Here is a 21557-nt window from a genome sequence, read left to right on the forward strand (position 1 = left end):
CTCACATTTATCTACATTATACTGCATCTGCCATGCATCTGCCCACTCACCTAACCTGTTCAAGTCATCCTGCAGCCTCTGAGCATCCTTCTCACAGCTCACACTGCCACCCAGCTTATTGTCGTCTGCAAACTTGGAGATATTACACTCATTTCCTTCGTCTAAATGTTTAATGTATATTGTAAGTAGCTGGGGTTCCAGCACTGAACCTTGCGCTACCTCACTAGTCACTGTCTGCCATTCTGAAAAGGACCCGTTTATTCCTACTCTTTGCTTCCTGTCCATCAACCACTTCTCTGTCCACGTCGATACATTACCCCCAATACCATGTGCCTTAATTTTGCACACTAATCTCGTGTGTGGGACCTTGTCAAACGCCTTTTCAAAGTCCAAATACACCACATCCACTGGCTCTCCCTTGTCCACTCTACCAGTTCCATCCTGAAAAAATTCTAGAAGATTTGTCAAGCATGATTTCCCTTTCATGAATCCATGCTGACTTGGACCGATCCTGTCACTGCTTTCCAAATGCACTGCTATTACATCGTTAATGATTGATTCCAACATTTTCCCCACTACCGATGTCAGGCTAACTGGTCGTTCTATAATTCCCTGTTTTCTCTCTCCCTCCTTTTTTAAAATGTGAGGTTACATTAGCTACCCTCCAATCCATAGTACCTGATCCAGAGTCTATAGAATGTTGGAAAATGACCATCAATGCATCCACTCTTTCTAGGGCCACTTCCTGGGATGCAGACTCTCAGGCCCTGGGGATTTAACTGCCTTCAATCCCATCAATTTCCCTAACACAATTTCCTGATTAATAAAGATTTCCTTCCGTTACTCCTTCTCACTGGATCCTCGGTTCCCTAGTATTTCCGGAAGGTTATTTGTGTCTTCCTTAGTGAAGAGAGAACCAAACTATTTGTTCAATTGGTCTGCCATTTTTTTGTTCCCCATTATAAATTCAACTGATTCTGACTGCAAGGGACCTACATTTGTCCTCACTAATCTTTTACTCTTCGCATATCTATAGGCGCTTTTGCAGACAGTTTTTATGTTCCCTGCAAGCTTACTCTCATACTCTATTTCCCCCCTCCTAATTAAACCGTTTGTCTTCCTCTGCTGAATTCTAAATTTCTCCCAGTCCTCAGTTTGTTGCTTTTTCTGGCCAATTTATATGCCTCTTCCTTGGATTTAACACTATCCCTAATTTCCCTTGTTAGCCACGGTTGAGCCACCTTTCCCATTTTATTTTTACGCCAGACAGAGATGGACAATTGTTGAAGTTCGTCCATGTGACCTTTAAATATTTGCCATTGCCAATCCACCGTCACTCCTATAAGTATCATTCGCCAGTCTACCTAGCCAATTCACGTCTCATACCATCGAATTTACCTTTCTTTATGTTTAGGACACTAGTCTTTGAATTACCTGTGTCACTCTCCATCTTAATGAAGAATTCTACCATATTAATGTGCAGCTAGTTCCAACATTACAGCTACCTCTTGGCCCAGTACTGGGGGCAGTGCATCTTGAAGTGGAACCCCTGCCTCCCTCACATCTCAGCCAGCAATGAGTTCACATTCCTGCTTTCTTGCTCCCCACTGAAATTAGCATGCGGCTCAGGTACGACTGCTAAGATAACCATCCTTGAAGTCCAGGTTTGTACTTTTATTCCTAACTCCTCAAACTCCCTCAGCAGAAATGCCTCTCTTTTCTGCCACATGTTATTAGTGCCAACATGGAACACGACAACTGGATCTGCATCCTCGCTTTCCAAATTCCTTTCCAACTGCACAGAGCTCTCCTTTTATCGCTGCACCAGCTACTCACTTAACAGTGGACAGTGAACCTGGGAATTTCCGATTATCTGCCCCCTGTGTGTGAGATCCCGTTTAGGGTCAGGAAGTTCTGAACATTCTTCACAAACTGTGGGGAAAGTTGATCTTGAAATAAACATAGAGACAGTTTAATGGGGTTTAAAGGGTGATACTGCCTTACCCTATAACACGATGGCAGGACATTTAAAACAAATGTCAATGAAAGATTTATTCAACTATTCGCAGGTAAAAATTGTTTTAATTTAAATCGAGGTTGTTGAGACATGCTGAGGCTATGAAATAAACCCTTCAGGAAAGTTACTAAAATTATGAATAAAAATGCAATCATTAGATTTAATCATGTTTATGCAAGACATGTTTTTTGGTTTTAGTTCGAAGCTTATTTAGATGATTAGACATTCAGTCATGGCAGAAAAAGTGCTTTGATTATTTTGATTGATTCATCAATAAGCACGTCCCTGTGCCGGCTTATTGAATCAGTTATCTAATTAGGACCACTGCATCGGTCCTTCCCCAGAGCCCTGTAATTGTCCGCTTCAAGTATTTATCCAATTGCCTTTTGAAAGTTACTGTTGAAACTGCTTCCACCACCGTTTCAAAGCAATGCATTCGAGATCATACAACTTACTGCATGAGCCAAATTCACCTCATCTCCCCTCTGGTTCAATTGCTAACTACCTTAAAATATGCATGTTTTCATATCTTGAATTATGTTATTATTTGTGACCAGAAATCGAGGTAAGTGGCAACTTGGGAAGCAAAGATCTGGATTTGGCTTCGCTGCGGGACAGGCCAAGGAGCTGGGAGATGTCAAACAGAGGCTCTACAGCACCATCATTGGAAGAAGGTTGTAATTTCAGCATTGCCATTTAGATTGGACCTATGTTCAATAAATATGAGTGAAATGGAGGAAATGAATGCAGAGGTACAAGTTACAGTATGGGACAGACAAACATAACATTTCGTTGTATAACCGAGAAACATCTTAAAGTACTTGGTACAGATTATTTTGGAGGTGCAGTTTGTATTTGGAAGGACAGACAGAAAGGAAAAGGAGGTTGGGTAGCTCTATTGATAAAGGATGGAATCATTGCAATAGTGAGAAACGATATTGGCTCAAAAGATCAGGATGTTGAAACAGTTTGGGTGGAGATAAGGAATAATAAGGGGGAAAAGCCACTGGTGGGCGTAGTATATAGGCCCCCAAACAATAGCAACTCTGTTGGTCATAGCATAAGCCAGGAAATAATGTGGCTTGTAAAAAGGGAACAGCAATAATCCTGGGTTATTTTAACCTCCACATTGATTGGACAAATCAAATTGGTCAGGATAGCCTTAAGGAAGAGTTCATAGAGTACATAGGGACGGGTTCCTTGAGCAGTATGTAATGGAACCAACCAGTGGGCAGGCTATCTTAGATCTGTGTAATGAGACAGGATGAATAAACAATCACCTAGTAAAGGATACACGTGGAATGAGTGATCATAGCATGGGTGAATTTCACATTCAGATAGAGGGTGAGAAAGTTGGATCTCAAACCAGCGTACAAAGATTAAATAAAGGAGACTATGAAGGTATCAGGTCAGAGTTGGCTAAAGTAGACTGGGAAAATAGGACGGTTGATGAACAGTGGCGTACATTTAAGGAGATATTTCACAACTCTCAAGAAAAATATATTCCAGTGAGGCGAAAAGGGTGTAAAAGAAAAATCACCATTCGTAGCTAACTAAAGAAATAAAGGAGGTATCCAATTAAAAACATGGGCATATAAAGTGGACAAAACTAGTGGAAGGACGGAAGATTGGGAAGCTTTTAAAAGCCAGCAAAGAATGACTAAAAACATGTTTAAGAAAGGGAAGATACACTATGAAGTAAACTAACACGAAATATAAAAACAGATAGCAAGAGTTTCTATAGGTATATAAAAAGGAAAAGAATGGCTAAAGTAAATACTGATCCCTTAGAGGACGAGACCGTGGAATAAGTAATGGGGAACATGGAGATGGCAGAAACGCTGAACAAATATTTTGTATCAGTCTTTACGGTAGAGGACACAAACAATATCCCAAAAGTGGATAGTTAAGGGGCTATAGGGGGGGAGGAACTTAACACCATTACAACCACTAAGGAGGTGGTACTAAGTAAGATAATGGGACTAAAGGCAAATAAATTCCTTGGAGCTGATGGCTTGCATCCTAGGGTCTTAAGAGAAGTAACGGCTGGGATAGTGGATGCATTGGTTATAATTTACCAAAATTCACTGGATTCTGGGAAGGTCCCAGCAGATTGGAAAAATGCAAATGTAACGCCCCTATTTAAAAAAGGAGGCAGATAAAACGCAGGAAACTTTAGACCAGTTAGCCTAACATTTGTGTGGTAGGGAAAATGTTGGAGTCCATTATTAAAGAAGCAGTAGCAGGACATTTGGAAAAGCATAATTCGGTCAAGCAGAGTCAGCGTGGATATAAGAAGGGGAAGTCATGTTTGACAAAATTGTTGGAATTCTTTGAGGATGTAACGAACAGGGTGGATAAAGGGGAACCAGTGGATGTGATGTATTTGGACTTCCAGAAGGCATATGACAAGGTGCCATATAAAAGGTTACTGCACAAAATAAAAGTTCACGGAGTTCGGCGTAATATATTAGCATGAATAGAGGATTGGCTAACTAACAGAAAACAGAGAGTCAGGATAAATGGTTCATTCTGGGGTTGGCAATCAGTAACAAGTGGGGTGCCGCAGGGATCAATGCTGGGACTCCAAGTATTTATAATTTACATTAACGATTGGAATAGAGGACCGAGTGTAACGTAGCCAAGTTTTGTGATGATAAAAAGATCGGAGGAAGAGCAATGTGTGAGGAGGGCACAAAAAATCTGCAAAAGGACATAGACAGGCTAAGTGGGTGGGCAAAAATTTGGCAAATGGAGTATAATATTGGAAAGTGTGAGGTCATGCACTTTGGCAGAAAAAAATCAAAGAGCAAGTTAATAGTTAAATGGATTAAAATTGCAAAGTGCTGCAGTACAGCGGGACCTGGGGATACTTGTGCATGAAACACAAAAAGTTAGTATGCAAGTGATCAAGAAGGCCAATGGAATCTTGGCCTTTATTGCAAGGGGGATCGAGTACAAAAGCAGGGAAGTCTTGCTACAGTTATACAAGGTATTAGTGAGGCCATGCCTGGAATACTGCGTACAGCTTTGGTTTCCATATTTAAGAAATGATATATTTGCTTTGGAGGCAGTTCAGAGAAGATTCACTCGGTTGGTTCCGGAGATGAGGGGGTTGGATTACGAGGAAGGGTTGAGGAGGTTGGGCCTCTATTCATTGGAATTCAAAAGAATGAAAGGTGATCTTATCGAAACGTATAAGATTATGAGGGCTTTGGTGAGTGGATGCAGAGAGGATGTTTCCGCTGATAGGCCAAACTAGAACTATGGGGCATTATCTTAGAATAAGGGGCCGCCCATTTAAAACTGAGATGAGGAAGAATTTCTTCTCTCAGAGGGTTGTAAACCTAAGGAATTCAGTGCCTCAGAGACCTGTGAAAGTTGGGACATCGAATACATTTAAGACAGAGATAGACAGCTTCTTAACCGACAAGGGATTTAGGGGTTATGGGGAGCAGGCAGGGAATTGGACCTGAGTCCATAATCGGATCCGCCATGATCATATTAAATGGCGGAGCAGGCTTGAGGGGCCGTATTGCCTACTCCTGCTCCTATTTCTTATGTTCTTCTGTCCTTATGTTCTCATTATTCAAGTTTACTTACGATACAGAGCTAGGTGGAAAGGTAAGCTATAAGAAGGACACACGGAGCCTGCAAAAGGTATCGACATCTTATTTGAATGGGCAATTAAGGAGGCAGATGGAGTATAATATGAGGAAATGGGAGGTTATTCACTTTGGTAGGAAGAATATATAATCGGAATATTTTTTAAATGTTGAGAGATGTAAATGTTGGTGCTCAGAGATTTACAGGAAACACATAAAGGTAGCATGTAGGTACAACAGCAATTAGGCAGACAAATGGTATGTTGGCCTTTTTTGCAAGGGAGTGGGAGTACAAGAGTAAGGAAGTCCTACTGCAATTGTGTGGGGCTTTGGTGAGACCACACCTGGAGTACTGTGGAAAGTTTTATATCAATATCTGATTAAGGACACACATGCATTAGCAGTGCTGCAACGAAAATTCATTAGATTGATCCCGAGTTGAGTAGATTGGGCTTATAATTGAGATTAGAAGAATCTCATTGAAACATATAAAATTGTGAGATGGTTGACAGAGTAGATGCTGAGAGGTTGTTTCTGCTGGCTTGAGAGTCTACGACTAGGGAACATAGTCCCGGAATAGGGGTCGGCCTTTTATGACTGAGATGAGGAGCAATTTCCTCACTCAGAGAGTTGTGAATATTTGGAATTCTCTACCCCAAAAGACCGCGGAAGCAGAGTTGTTGAGTATATTCAAGGCTGAGATAGATAGATTTTTGGACTGTAGCGATATCAAGGGATATGCGGATCAGGCCAGAAAATGGAGGTGAGATCGAAGATCAGCATTGATCTTATTGAATGGCGGAGCAGGCTCGAAGGGACATATCGACTACTCCTCCTCCTCCTCATTCTTATGTTATTAATTTTTTCAAAGCCATGGCTTACTTTCATTTTATTGTTGATGTCTTATTTTATGTCACGTGCTAAAATGCAATGCTTGCGGGCAACCGGAGCAATTCTAAAATAACCAAACTGAGCCAATCCGGTGACATATTTCCTACATAACTGCCCTTCAATAAGCCATTAATAGCAGTGTAGTGAGCCACCGCTTTGTTATTTCTGCTATACTTACTCTTCTGAGCCGCACTCGGTATCAACATTTTCCACACAAAATGTATACAAGCAAAACACAGTAGATAACGTTGGAGTCCTAGAGACAACAGAAGTTTATCCTTACTAATGCTAGTTCTGGTCTGATATGAAAATGAGAATGAGGCTGGAAAATGCGAAACGATTGATCTTTGTGTTGACTTTCAGAGATGCTGGAAATTAATTTATGATGTCCAAGAGATTGTGGTCAGAACAGATCGAGAGAAGAGCCCCCTCTCACCTCCCCCCCCCCTCTTCGCCACCCATACACAGCCCCATGTTTGTGGGAAGCACATACATTCTGGTTACCAGGGAATTTGTGAGTATTTCGTTTGTGAACTTCGAAATCCAGACGTTATTCAAGTGGTTGGAGGTCACCTACAGCCCCGATGAACATATCTGGGCAACCCTGCAGAGAATACCCGAGCTACCCACCTACATTCCATACACTCCCGGGCAACACAGGGATGACACACCTGTCATTACTCGAGCAGTGAAGTGGTCTTTTGATGCTGGTGATATAACGAAAGGAGCCATATATGTGCCTTGTACAGGAAGAAATCACCTCCTAATCTGTGTGCATGGGTCGGGAGATCTCCACTGGATCGTCCAACAGAAACCCTTGTTCGCCAGCAAGTTTGATCCTGAAGTGGACAACACAGAACGCAGTGCAATGTGCGGAGGAATATGTTCGACACAGAACCATTCATGGAAGAGGACGTTAAGAATGGATGGGGAGGTATGGGCCACAGGCAGAAGGCGGGACTCCAACAGACAATGTACAAAAATTGCGATTTAAGCAATGTTTTCAAAATAATGCGATCATATATCACACATACATAACAGTAAGTAACAGGGTATCTATCATGAGCTCAAACTGGAGTGTTGTAGTAAATAGGATCATAAAAGCAGCCGCATATGTTGGAAACGTGAAAGAAAAGCTGAAAATGCTGGAAATACTCAGCAGGTCAGGCACTGTCTGGAGAAAGAGACATAGTTAACGTTTTAGTTGGAAGATCTTTCGGCACCACATTATCAACGATCTCCTTATTTGCTTCGATGTCATATTTTGTTTGATAACGTATGTGTGAAGTGCTTTGGGATGTTTTCTGCAATAAATGTGCCATATAAATACAAATTGTTGTTGTTAAATCTGCAAATTTCTCCTGAATAGGACTGTAACAGTAGCTGCTTCAATCTTTCAAATAGGAGCATTCACATGAATAGGACTATAATATGGGCTGCGCGAATGTCGCATTTCCAGTGTAAAAATGAGAATCGTACATTCACGTTGTGAATCGACTGAGCTGCAGAGGAGAATCACATATTGCACCATACGTTTCCAGTCCACAGATTTATAAATTGAAAAAGCACATAATTTTACTACCCAGGAGGACGTCATTAGGCCCATTGTACTTCTCCCCGATCTCGTAGCTATATATTTAGTTCCGCCCCCGCACCCCTTTTGAATTTTGAAATCGAGGCATGGCTTAACCGAAGCCAATGTAGCTCAGTGAGCACAGGGGTGATGGATAAGCGGGACTTGCTGCGAGTTAGGACACTAGCAGCCGAGGTTTGGATCACCTCTAGTTTACGGAGAGTAGAATATTCGTGGGCAGTCAGGAGTGCATTGGAATAGTCAAGTCTAGAGGTAACAATGGCATGGATGAGTGCTTCAGCAGTGGATGAGCTCAGGCAAGGGTGGAGACAGGTGATGTTACGGAGGTGCAAATAGATGGTCTTAGTTATGTTATGGATATGTGGTGGAAAGCTCATTTCAGGTTCAAATCTGACACCAAGGTTGTGAACATTCTGGTTCAGCCTCAGAGAGAAGTTGGGAAAAGCGATGAAGTCAATGGCTAGGGAGCAGACTCTGTGGTGGATACTAAAAATGGTGAGCGCTGTTAGTTCACTGCTGACTGCAAAATAGGGGTCAAAACTTAGGACAGATGATGGTAGGTTTTAAGGAGCATCTTAAAGGAAAAGATTGGTGAAGAGCTTTAGGGAGGAAATACCAGAGTTTATGAACTAGACTGCTGAAGGCACGGCCACCAATGGAGGGCCGAAGAATGTGGGGGTGCACAAGAGGCCGGAGTAGGAGCAACACAGATTTATTGGAGATATTAAAAAGCAAACCTCTCCATATCTACTCTTGTAAGGTTGTACCTGCACATTATAAGACATTGACAGTTGGGGATGTTACAGCGATAGGGAGGGGGGAGGCAATTATGATGAGTTTGAATATGAGGATGAGAATGTTAAACTCGAACCGTTTCTGGACCGGGTGCCAGTGTAGATCAGTGAGCACAGGGTTGATTTGTGATTCAGAGTTAGTGCGACTTAGGTTACAAACAACTGAGTTTTGGATGAGCTCTTGTTTATAGAGAGTGGATGATATGAGGCAGTTCTGGGGAGCATTGGCTCAGACAAGTCGGAAGGTGACAAAGATCCGGATGAGGATTTTGTGCTAGATGGAGTGGAACTGATCCAGATTACACAGACTTTGTGATGGATAGGATCTGGGGCCACAAACTCAGCTCAGGGTCAAACAGGACAGGTTGACAACGGTCCGGTTCAAAGCAAGGCACTATCCAGGGAGGGGAATGGAATTGGCGGATGGCAAATGGAGTTTGTCGTGGGGAGCAAAGACAATGGCTTCAATCTGCCCTATGTTTAATTGGAGGAAAGTTTCACTCAACCAGGACTGGATAAAAGACAAATGGTTTGAATACACAGAGGCAATGGAGTGATCGAGAGAGGTGCTGGTGAGGTAGAGCTGAATGGCATCAGCTTACATATGGAATCTGACATTTTTTTCCGATGATGTCACTGAGGGCAGTATGTAAATGGAAATAGGCGGGGCGTGGATAGGTCCTTGGGGAATTCCAGAGGTAACTGGGCGGGATCGGGAAGAAAGCCATTGCAGCATATTCTCTGGTTCAGACTATGTAGGTAAGAGTGGAAATAAGCGAGGGGAGAAACATACAGCTCAATAATGGTGGAATGGATTGGAAAATGATTGTGTGGTCAACTTTGTCAAAAGGGGAAGAATGATCGGGGTAGTGCGCCACAGTCATAGTCACAGAGGATCTCATTTGCAACTTTGATAAGAACCATTTCAGTTTTTTTGTGGCAGGGGTGGTAACCAGTTTGGAAATGTTCAAAAATAGAGTAGCGGGAAAGATAGGCACAGATTTTGGAGAGGACAACACGTTCAAGGAATTTGGAGAGGAATAGGAGGTTGGAGATGGGATGGTAGTTTGCAAAGATCGAAGGGGAATGTGTGGATTATTTAGGAGGGGCTGATGACGGCAGATTTGAAAGAGTGTGAAAACCAGCAGAGCAGAGGGAATCGCTCCCAGTATCAGTTAAGCTGGGGGCGAGGCAGGGAAGTGGATGCTCAGGTAGAAGACGCTAAAAACATCCCAATACTGGATAATCAAGGGTCAATGATGGGGGTGGGGGAGGGGGCTGGGTGGGTGGGGGGGGGGGACTTTCTACAATCACTATCACTAATGAAGTAGTACTAGATAAAATAATGGGACTAAAGGCGGAGAAATGCCCTGGACCTGTTGCCTTGCATCCTAGGGTCTTGCGAGAGTTAACTGCAGAGATAGTGGATGCATTGGTTGTAATCTACCAAAGTTCCCTGGATTCTGGGGCGGTCCCTGCGGATTGATAAACCTCAAATGTAACAGCCCTATTTAAAAAAGGAGGTAGACAAAAAGCAGGTAACTATAGACCAATTAGTCCAAACTCTGTTGTTGGAGAAATGCTGGAATCCATTGTTAAGGAAGCAGCAGCGGGACATTTGGAAAAGCATAATTCAATCCAGCAGAGTCAGCATGGTTTTATGAAAGGGAAATCTTGTTGAACAAATTTTCTGGAGGTCTTTGAGGATGTAACGAGCAGGGTAGATAACAGGGAACCAGTGGATGTGGTTTATTTAGATTTCCAGAAGGCATTCGATAAGTTGTAACGTAAAAGGTTACTGCACAAGATAAAAGTTCACGGGGTTGGGGGGAATATATTAGCATGGATAGAGGATTGGCTAACTAAAAGAAAACAGAGTGTCAGGATAAATGGATAATATTCCGGTTGGCAAACAGCAACTAGTGGGGTGCCGCAGGGATCGGTGCTGGTTCCTCAACTATTTACAACCTATATTAATGACTTGGATGAAGGGACCAAGTGTAATATAGCCAAGTTTGCTGATGATACAAAGATGGGTGGGAAAGCAATTTGTAAGGAGGACACGACAAATGTGCAAAGGGAAATAGACAGGCTAAGTGAGTGGGCAAAAATTTGGCAGAAGGAGTCTAATGTGGGAAAATGTGAGGTTATCCACTTTGGCAGTAAAAAATACAAAAGTAAATTATAATTTAAATGGAGAAAAATTGCAAAGTGCTGCAGTACAGAGGTACCTGGGGGTCCTTGTGCATGAAACACAAAAAGTTAATATGCATGTACAGCAAGTAATCAGGAAGGCAAATGGAATGTTGGCCTTTATTGCAAGGAGGATACAGTATAAAAGCAGAGAAGTTCTGCTACAGCTGTGCAGGGTATTGGTGAGGCAACACCTAGAGTACTGCGTGCAGTTTTGGTCTCCGTATTTAAGGAAGGATATACTTGCATTCGAGACTGTTCAGTGAAGGTTTACTAGGTTGATTCCGGAGATGAGGGAGTTGACTTATGAGGATAGGTTGAATAGGTTGGGCCTATACATACTGGAGTTCAGAAGAATGAGAGGTGATCTTTTTGAAATTTATAAGATAATGAGGGGGCTCGACAAGGGGAAACTAAAACTAAGGGACATAGTCTCAGAATAAGGGGCCGCCCATTTAAAACTGAGATGAGGAGGAATTTATTTTCTCAGAGGAATGTAAATCTGTAGAATTCTCTGCCCCAGAGAGCTGTGGAGGCTGGGTCATTGGGTATATTTAAGGCGGAGATAGACAGAGTTTTGAGCGATAAGGGAATAAAGTGTTATGGGGAGCGGGCAGGGAAGTGAAGCTGAGTCCATGATCAGATCAGCTATAATCTTATTAAGTGGCATAGCAGGCTCGAAGGGCCAGGTGGCCTACATGTGCTCCTATTTCTTATGTTCTTATGTTATTATATTCTCAGCAATTTATTGCGAAACCGAGCAAGAGATTAGGTGCAGGATCTAATGGACAAGTTGAGCTCGAGATGGCATAACTGGAAATAGTGAAACATGGGGAGTTGGGGTGAATATAGTCACTGTTTAATTAGAAACAGGGAATGGGGAGGTAAGGGTGACACAGTGAGTATTTAATCAGAAACAGAGGACAGTAAAATTTAGGGACACATTGTAACTTTTTGATTAGATTAAGAGAATCGAGGAAGAAAGGGGCATACTATAACTTTATAAATGAGAAATAGAGGACAGCAGAATTTATGGAAACACATTGACTGTTTCATTAGAATCAGAGGGCAGGGGAGGTAAGGGGAACAAAGTGAGTGTTTAAATAGAAATAGAAAGTGGGGGCAGTAAGGCGAGCACAGAGACTGTTTAATGAGAGCCAGAGGTCAGGGCCGGTAAGGGGAACACAGTGATTGTATAACTAGAAATAGAGAATGGGAAAAGTTAGTGGAACGCAGTAGATGTTTAAGTAGAAACAAAGAGGCGAATTTAGGGGAATGCTGCAGCTGGTTTATTAGAAATAGGAACATGGTGTATCAGATAAACCATGTATTAGAAATAGAAGACATGGGAAGATGTTACCTGTTCAATAACAAATAGAGGAAATGGGACCATCAGGGTTACACATTAACTCATTCATTAGAAATAGAGAAAGTGAAGGCAACACGTCAATTGGTTAATTAGAAATAGGGGCGATGAATGTACGGGATGGAGTGTGACACGATAATGTAATGGTAAACTTTGATTTCTCTTATACCTGTACATGTTGGATGATATGGTTAATTGCACCTAGGCTTCTCATGATGGCAGCTGCGTGTTGATGCATCGCTGCCTGATGGAATTAAAACACCTGCCTTTTGCCAGTTGGGCTTAAATATTGTTGCACGTTCAATGAGAATATACCTATTGCACAAAACTGCCCGCAATGCACTAGCACGTTCCCCAGGAGCTGGATGGAAGCTGCACTGGCAGAGCCTGCAACCATGTGGAGTTTGGCTTTTGGAGAATCTCAGGATCAAGTGGAACGTTAAAGTGCGACGGGTAAAGTATCCACTTAATCACAATTAATAAATGAAGCCCATTGACATTTAAATTACTAAGGTTATTGTTAGAGGGAGGTTTTCAATAAGGTTCTTCAACATTGAAGTGAGGTGGTATAAGTATGTTGAGCACGCAGTACATGCAATAGTACTTAAACACACGCTTAAAAGGTGCATATTGCATCAATGTCTGATGATGGTTGCTTGATGACTCAAATGTGTCACCATTCTGAGCTGAGTATCTTAGGCTTTAAAAATGTCTAATACTCATTACAATCAACTATTTTCTTTAAATTGCTCTCACTCCCCATACAACACAATTCAGTATAACATAATTATTTAATCGTTAAAATTCAACGCAATACAAAGATAATTAATTTACATATCTGTTATCAATCACAATAGTTTTTCTTGAGTATTTGTAAAGCATGCACTCCCATGTTCCGCCACCAGGGAGCGCATCCGCTGAAGTCCCAAGCGATCCCAGAATTCCTTGGGAGCACTGTATATAAGCCGGCCCCTAAGGCCTGTTCCTCACTCTGGAGTGTCTTATTAAAGACTGAGGTCACTGTTACTTTCACCTCCCTGTGTGCAGTCTCATCCGTGTTAGAAACACAATAACTCGTGATGAGTATACGAATCCAATGCAAAGATGCAACAAACTGTGGGCATCCTGGAGAAGTTCTCAGAGGGTGAGGACTGGGAAGCCTATGTCGAATGGCTAGACCAGTACTTTGTAGCCAACGAGCTGGGTGGAGAAGGAAGTGCTGCAAAAATGAGAGCAGTCCTCCTCACAGTCTGTGGGGCACCGACTTACAGCCTCATGAAGAATTTGCTGGCTCCAGTTGTAAGATAAGTTGTAAGAGGAGCTGTGTACTCTGGTTCAGTAGCATTTTAATCTGAGGGAGAGCGTGCTGGTGGCGAGGTATTGGTTCTACACGTGGAAGCGATCTGAAGGTCAGTAAGTGGCGAGCTACGTCGCCGAGCTAAGGCAACTTGCAGGACAATGTGAGTTTGATGGCTACCTGGAGCAAATGCTCAGAGACTTTTTTTGTACTGGGCATTGGCCACGAGACCATCCTACGAAAACTTTTGACTATAGAGACACCGACCCTCAGTAAGGCCATTGCGATAGCACAGGCGTTTAAGTCCACCAGTGATAATACCAAACAAATCTCTCAGCACACAAGTGCTAGCAATGTTCATAAATTAACTGGAATTGTGTTTACGAGCAGAAATGTACAGGGCAGAAACCACGAGTCTGCAACTGCCAGCAGGCCTCAGGTGACCCAGATGAGTCAGAGTCTGCAACAAAGGATGAATGCAAGGCAATTCACACCTTGTTGGTGTTGTGTAGACTTCCATTCAGCCTATTCATGCCGCTTCAAAGGATATGTTTGCAAGAGCTGTGGAACAATGGGGCACCTCCAACGAGCTTGCAGACGAGCTGCAAGCTCTGCAAAACCTGCAAACCACCACGTGGTCCATGGTGGATCAAAGCAATTTCAAGCCTCGGAGAGAGGAGGCAGATGCTGAAGTACACGGGGTGCACACATTTTCGACGAAATGTCCACCTATAATGCTAAACGTAAGATTGAATGACTTACCCATAGCCATGGAACTGGACACTGGCGCTAGACAATACATCATGAGTAAAAAGATGTTTGAGAGACTGTGGTGCAACAAGGCACTCAGACCAGCCCTGAGCCCCATCCACACGAAACTGAGAACGTACACCAAAGAGCTTATCACTGTCCTGGGCAGCACCATGGTCAAGGTCACCTACGAGGGCACAGTGCACGAACTGCCACTCTGGATTGTCCCGGGCGATGGCCCGACACTGCTTGGAAGGAGCTGGCTGGGTAATATCCGCTGGAACTGGGATGACATCCGAAAGCTATGACATGTCAATGAGGCCTCATGTACCCAGGTTCTAAACAAATTTTCTTCCCTTTTTGAGCCAGGCATTGGGAACTTTTCCAGGGCGAAGGTGCCGATCCACTTGGTCCCAGAGGCACGACCCATTCACCACAAGGCACGAGCGGTACCTCACATGATGAGGGACAGAGTGGAAATCGAACTGGACAGGCTGCAACGTGAGGGCATCATCTCCCCAGTGGAATTCAGTGAGTGGGCCAGCCCGATTGTTCCAGTACTCAAAAGTAATGACACGGTCAGGATTTGTGGCGATTATAAAGTAACTATTAATCGTTTCTCGCTACAGGACCAATACCCGCTACCTAAGACAGACGACCTATTTGTGACGCTGGCAGGCGGCAAGACGTTCACCAAGCTCGACCTGACTTCGGCCTACATGACGCAGGAGCTGGAGGAGTCTTCGAAGGGCCTCACCTGCATCAACACGCACAAGGGACTGTTCATCTACAACAGATATCCGTTTGGAATTCGGTCGGCTGCAGCAATCTCCCAGAGAAACATGGAGAGCCTACTCAAGTCGGCACCACGTACGGTGGTTTTTCAGGATGATATATTGGTCACAGGTCGGGACACCGTCGAGCACCTGCAAAATCTGGAGGAGGTCCTCCAGTGACTGGATCGCTTAGGGCTGCAGCTGAAGAGGTCGAAATGCATCTTCATCACAACAGAAGTGGAGTTTTTCAGGAGAAAGATCGCGGCGGACGACATTCGGCCCACAGACACCAACACAGAGGCTATCAGGAACGCACCCAGGCCACAGAACTTCACGGAGCTGCGGTCGTTCCTGGGACACCTCAACTATTTTGGTAACTTCCTACCGGGCTTAAGCACCCTCAAGATCCTCTGCTGTCCCTAGTAAAAAAAACTGTGGACTGCATGGGAGCTGGGCCAGCATCCCCGTTGAAATGCAACAGCTAATCAAGCCATTCCAGCGGCGAAAGGACGAGCTGTCCATTCAGGCAGACTGCCTGTTGTAGGGTAACCGCGTAGTGCTACCCAAAAAGGGCAGGGAGACGTTTATCTCGGATCTCCACAGCACACACCCGGGGATAGTAATGATGAAAGCGATGGCCAGATCCCATGTCTCGTGGCTCGGTATCGATTCTGACTTAGAGTCCTGCGTATGGCAATGTAGCGTGTGTGCTCAGTTGAGCAACGCGCCCAGAGAGGCACCACCAAGTTTGTGCTCCTGGCCCTCCAGACCATGGTCCAGGATCCATGTCGACTATGCGGGACTGTATCTCGGTAAAATGTTCCTGGTGGTGGTGGATGCTTTTTCAAAATGGATTGAATGTGAAATAATGTCGGGAAATACCGCCACTGCCACCATTGAAATCCTGAGGGCCATGTTTGCTACCCATGGCCTGCCTGACATACTGGTCAGTGACAACGGGCCATGCTTCACCAGTGCAGAATTTAAAGAATTCATGACCAGCAGTGGGATCAAACATGTCACCTCGGCCCTGTTTAAACCACCTCCAATGGGCAGGCAGAGCGGGCAGTACAAACAATCAAACAGAGCCTTAAACGAGTCACAGAAGGCTCACTCCAAACCCGCCTGTCCCGAGTACTGCTCAGCTATCGCACGAGTCCCCACTTGCCCCCGGCTGAGCTACTTATGAAAAGGACACTTAAAACCAGACGCTCGTTGGTTCACCCCAACCTGTATGATCAGGTAGAGAGCAGGAGGCAGCAACAAAATGTAAACGATGGTCGCATCACTGTGTCACGGGAAATTGATCTGAATGACCCTGTGTATGTGCTAAACTATGGACATGGTCCCAAGTGGATCGTGGGCACGGTGATAGCTAAAGAAGGGAGTAGGGTGTTTGTAGTCAAACTAGACAATGGACAAGTTGCAGAAAGCACCTGGACCAAACGAGGCTGTGGTTCATAGACTGCCCTGAACAACCCACAGCAGACACCACCTTTTTTGAGCCAACAACACACACCCAAAGGATCAACACCACCACGCAGCAAATCGAACCCATCACGCCCAACAGCCCAGCAAGGGCAGGCGCATCTAGCAGCCCTGCAGGACCAACAACACGCCAGCCCAGCGAGGGCACAGCCAACACACCAGAACAGACATTTGTACCGAGGTGGTCCACCAGGGAAAGAAAGGCTCCCGACCGCCTCACCTTGTAAATAGTTTTCACTTTGACTTTGGGGAGGAGTGATGTTGTGTATCAGTAAAGCATGCACTCCCATGTTCCGCCACTAGGGAGCGCATCCCCTGAATTCCCAAGGGATCCCAGCATCCCTTGGGAGCACTTTATATAAGACGGCCCCTAAGGTCTGTTCCTCACTCTGGAGTGTCTTATTAAAGACTGAGGTCACTGTTACTTTAACCTCCCTCTGTGCAGTCTCATCCGTGTTAGGAACACAATAGTTTTCTTTCTAAACAAACTGTTTTTCCCCATTGGCCTAACAAGCATTATTAGAAAATAAAAAATAGGAGTCCCTCGAGCCTGCTCCGCCATTCAATAAGATCATGGCTGATCTGATCATGGACTCAGCTCCACTTCCCTGACCTCTCCATAACCCCTTATCCCCTTATCGTTTAAGAAACTGTCTATTTCTGTCTTAAATTGATTTAATGTTCCAGCTTCCACAGCTCTCTGAGGCAGCGAATTCCATAGATTCACAACCCTCTCAGAGAGGAAATTTCTCCTCATCTCAGTTCTAAATGGGCGGCCCCTTATTCTAAGATCATGCCCTCTAGTTCCAGTCTCCCCCACCAGTGGAAACATCCTCTCTGCATCCACCTTGTCAAGCCCCCTCAGAATCTTATACGTTTCGATAATATCATCTCTCATTCTTGTGAATTCCAATAAGTAAAGGCCCAACCTACTCAACCTTTCCTCATAAGTCAAACCCCTCATCCCCGGGATCAACCTAGTTAACCTTCTCTGAACTGCCTCCACAACAAATATATCCTTTCTTAAACATGGAAACCAAAACTGCATGCAGTATTCCAGATGTGACCTCATCAATATCCCGTACAGCTGTAACAAGACTTCCCTGCTTTTATATTCCATCCACTTTGCAATAAAGACCAAGATTACATTGGCCTTCCTGATCACTTGCTGTACCTGCATACTATCCTTCTGTGTTTCATGCACATGCACGCCCAGGTCCCACTGTACTGCAGCACTTTGCAATCTTTCTCCATTTAAATAATAACTTGTTCTTTGATTTTTTTCTGCCAAAGTGCATGACCTCACACTTTCCAACATTATACTCCATCTGCCCAATTTTTGCCCACTCACTTAGCCTGTCTATGTCCTTTTGCAGCTTTTTTATGTCCTCCTCACACATTGCTTTTCCTGCCATTTTTGTTTTATCAGCAAACGTGGCTAAATTACACGGAGTCCCTTTTTCCAAGTCGTTAATATAGATTGTAAATAGTTGGGGTCCCAGCACTGTTCCCTGTGGCACCCCACTTGTTACTGATTGCCAAGCAGAGAATGAACCATTTATCCCGACTCTCTGTTTCCTGCCTGTTACCCAATCTTCTATCCATGCTAATATATTACCCCCAAATCCATGAACTTTTATCTTGTGCAGTAACCTTTTATATGGCACCTTGTCAAATGCCTTCTGGAACTCCAAATACACCACATCCACTTGTTTCCCTTTATCCACCCTATTCATTACATCCTCAAAGAATTCCAGCAAATTTGTCAAACATGACTTCCGTTTCAAAAATCCATGCTGACTCTGCCTGACCACATTTTGCTTTTCCAAATATCCTGTTACTGCTTCTTTAATAATGGACTCCAACATTTTCCCAACCACAGATGTTAGCCTAACTGGTCTATAGCTTCCTGCTTTTTGTCTGCCTCCCTTTTTAAATAGGGGAGTTACATTTGCAGTTTTCCAATCTGCTGGGACCTCCCCAGACTCCAAGGAATTTTGGTAAATTACAACCAATGCATCCACTAACCCTGCCGCTACTTCTCTTAAGACCCTTGAATGCAAGCCATCAGGTCGAGGAGATTTATCTGCCTTTAGCCCCATTATCTTACTGAGCACCACCTCCTTTGTGATTGTGATTGTGTTAAGTTCCTCCCCCGCCCCACCATAGACCCTTGACTATCGACTGTTTTAATATTGTTAGTGTCCTCTACCGTAAAAACTGCTACAAAATACTTGTTTAGAGTTTGTGCCATCTCCATGTTCCCCATTACTAGTTCCTCTAAGGGACCAACATTTACTTTAGCCACTCTTTTTCTTTTTATATACCTATAGAAACTCCTGCTATCAGCTTTTATATTTTGTGCTAGTTTACTTTCAGAGTCTATCTTCCCTTTCTTATCAATTTTTAGCCATTCTTTGCTAGCTTTTAAAAGCTTCCCAATCTTCTGTCCTCCCACTAGTTTTGGCCGCTTTGTATGCCCTTGTTTTTAATCGGATAACGTCCTTTATTTCTTTCGTTTCTTTATAATCTTAGCTCGTTAGCTTATCGATAGTTTCACTCTTGATCAATATAATTGCAATCCTACCAAGTAAAACCTTGAATTATGAGTCTTGTTTTGTTTATGTATCATTGATGCCTGTTAAAATGATGATGCATGCCAAGATGTTTTCCCTTGCAGACCAACACCATCCCACACTTTCTCAAATGATTAACTTTCTCTGAGATTTATGAATCTGTATTTAGTGACATGTCTTTAATTAAATCTCTTCGTCCTTAATTCTACAGTCAGCCTTGACCCATCAGTCAAGTGGTACTTTAGAGTGATTTATACTTCCCTACTTAACATGCAAAGGCTAAAGATCGACATTAATGCAATATAAAGAGAAACCAATACAGTATAACATTATCACAGTTCAGGGCAGTCTGATTAATCCTTTCCTTACTGTGCCTCCTCTGTTGAACTTAGATTACTTAAGACTATCACGAAACAACATCTCATCATTATCATATATCTATCTCGACATTTATGCAGATCTCCACCCTTTAGTTTTACACATGTTCTCACTCTCTCGAGGCACATTAACCATTTCATGCAGTGATGTTGTCCGCGCGATTGACCATGTTTTGGAACCGTTCCTCAGGACATATTCTTCATGCATATCACATGCTGGTTGCTTCATGGTCCACACATTATTTCTGCACATACATCAATGTGCCGATAATAAAGGTCTCGCCAGGTCCATGCGAAGTGTGCAAATACTCGGAGAGGTCACGTAAAAGTCGGATTTTGGGGTGCAATGTGCATGTGCAGAAAACTGGCTATTCCGATCTGTCACAATTTCTCTAGACAGATGGAACGCATCCCTGGGAGAACGATGTCCGCGCGGCAGAGATTGGGCTATTTGCCAACTCATGCCCAGGGAATTTCCTTCAAACTTTTGCATCTGGTAAAAGCAGGTGCACAGCTTACTTTTACTAGCGTAACATTTTAAAAACATAGATAATATAATTTAATCACTAATTTTTATGTTAAAAATCCTGTCCATTAAGCTAAGTTTATTTTAAACCTATTAAAACATGTTAAAAATAAAACAAATATTTTCTAAAACATTTAATTACATTTAATTTCAATTAATGTTAAGTATGTGATTTGTTTAAAAAAAATGTTGTGCTGTATTTCTTATTTTAGGGCTTACTCTCATTGATGGTAATGGGAACTCGTACAAAGGGAGTTCCATGTTTATCAATGAGAATATTAGATAGTGATTGGTGGTCCAGGCCCACGTCATTGCAACATAGACGTCTGTACGTGAAAGTCATATCTGCGTGCACAGTGAATGAAGACCTCAGATCGGAATCCTACGTTTCTCCAAGACCAACAGGTAGTTTTGTAGATTTGTTTTGGGTCGGATGTGTTCGTGCGAAGGAAGCGTCCGACCGCAATCCCCCCCGCCCCGCCACCAATATCTTAAGATCAGGTAGCACCAAATATCTCATACAAGCCAAAGCTGCCCTTTTTGGCGACCTATCAATGGATCTGGGGTCTGGGCGTGTTTGACTGGAATCTCCCCTTGTATATCCTAATTTTTTTTTTTGGTAATCGAGCTATCAAATACTTTCTTCTCACTGTTCAGGACAAGCAAGAACACAACCATCTCCAAAAGGAAGGCATCAATTAACAATTTTAGTTACACTTTGCTAACTTTGAATAGATTGTGCGTTGATACCAGGCTGATAGCATTTGTCCCGTAGATTGCAGGTGATTTACTTTAAGAAGGGATCGAAGCAGGCTGTTTCATTGGTTGTGGAATCTGTAAAGAAAGGCCATAGATTAAAGAATAAATGTAAGCAATTGATAACTGATAGTAGGAGAACCCTCTTTACAGGGAGAGTGTGGCATAGTGGCAATAACCAAGTCAGAAAATATGTCAATATTCAAGATTAAATTGAGAAGATCGATAAAGAAATGTAGGTTGAAGGGATGTTGAGACAGAGCCGATAAAGTGATTGAAAATATTTGATAGGATGTTAGGTAAACGCCGACTAGGACTGGTTGGGTCGAATGGTTAATTCTCCTGTTCGAACATTTCAACATTGTGATGGCAAGTTGAGATATTTAGCAAATATCTGTGTACAAAGATTTCTAAGGCCACATTGAGGAGTCAAGTTCCCACTGTCTCCATCAATCGTTCTTGCACCTTCTGGAGTGCTTTTATACCCTTTTTACAAGATGGAGACAACTGCAATGCTCAGTACTCCAACTATGGTTTAACCACGTTTCCAT

This window comes from Pristiophorus japonicus, unplaced genomic scaffold, assembly GCF_044704955.1.
Source record: "Pristiophorus japonicus isolate sPriJap1 unplaced genomic scaffold, sPriJap1.hap1 HAP1_SCAFFOLD_452, whole genome shotgun sequence".
Taxonomy (NCBI): Eukaryota; Metazoa; Chordata; class Chondrichthyes; family Pristiophoridae; genus Pristiophorus; species Pristiophorus japonicus.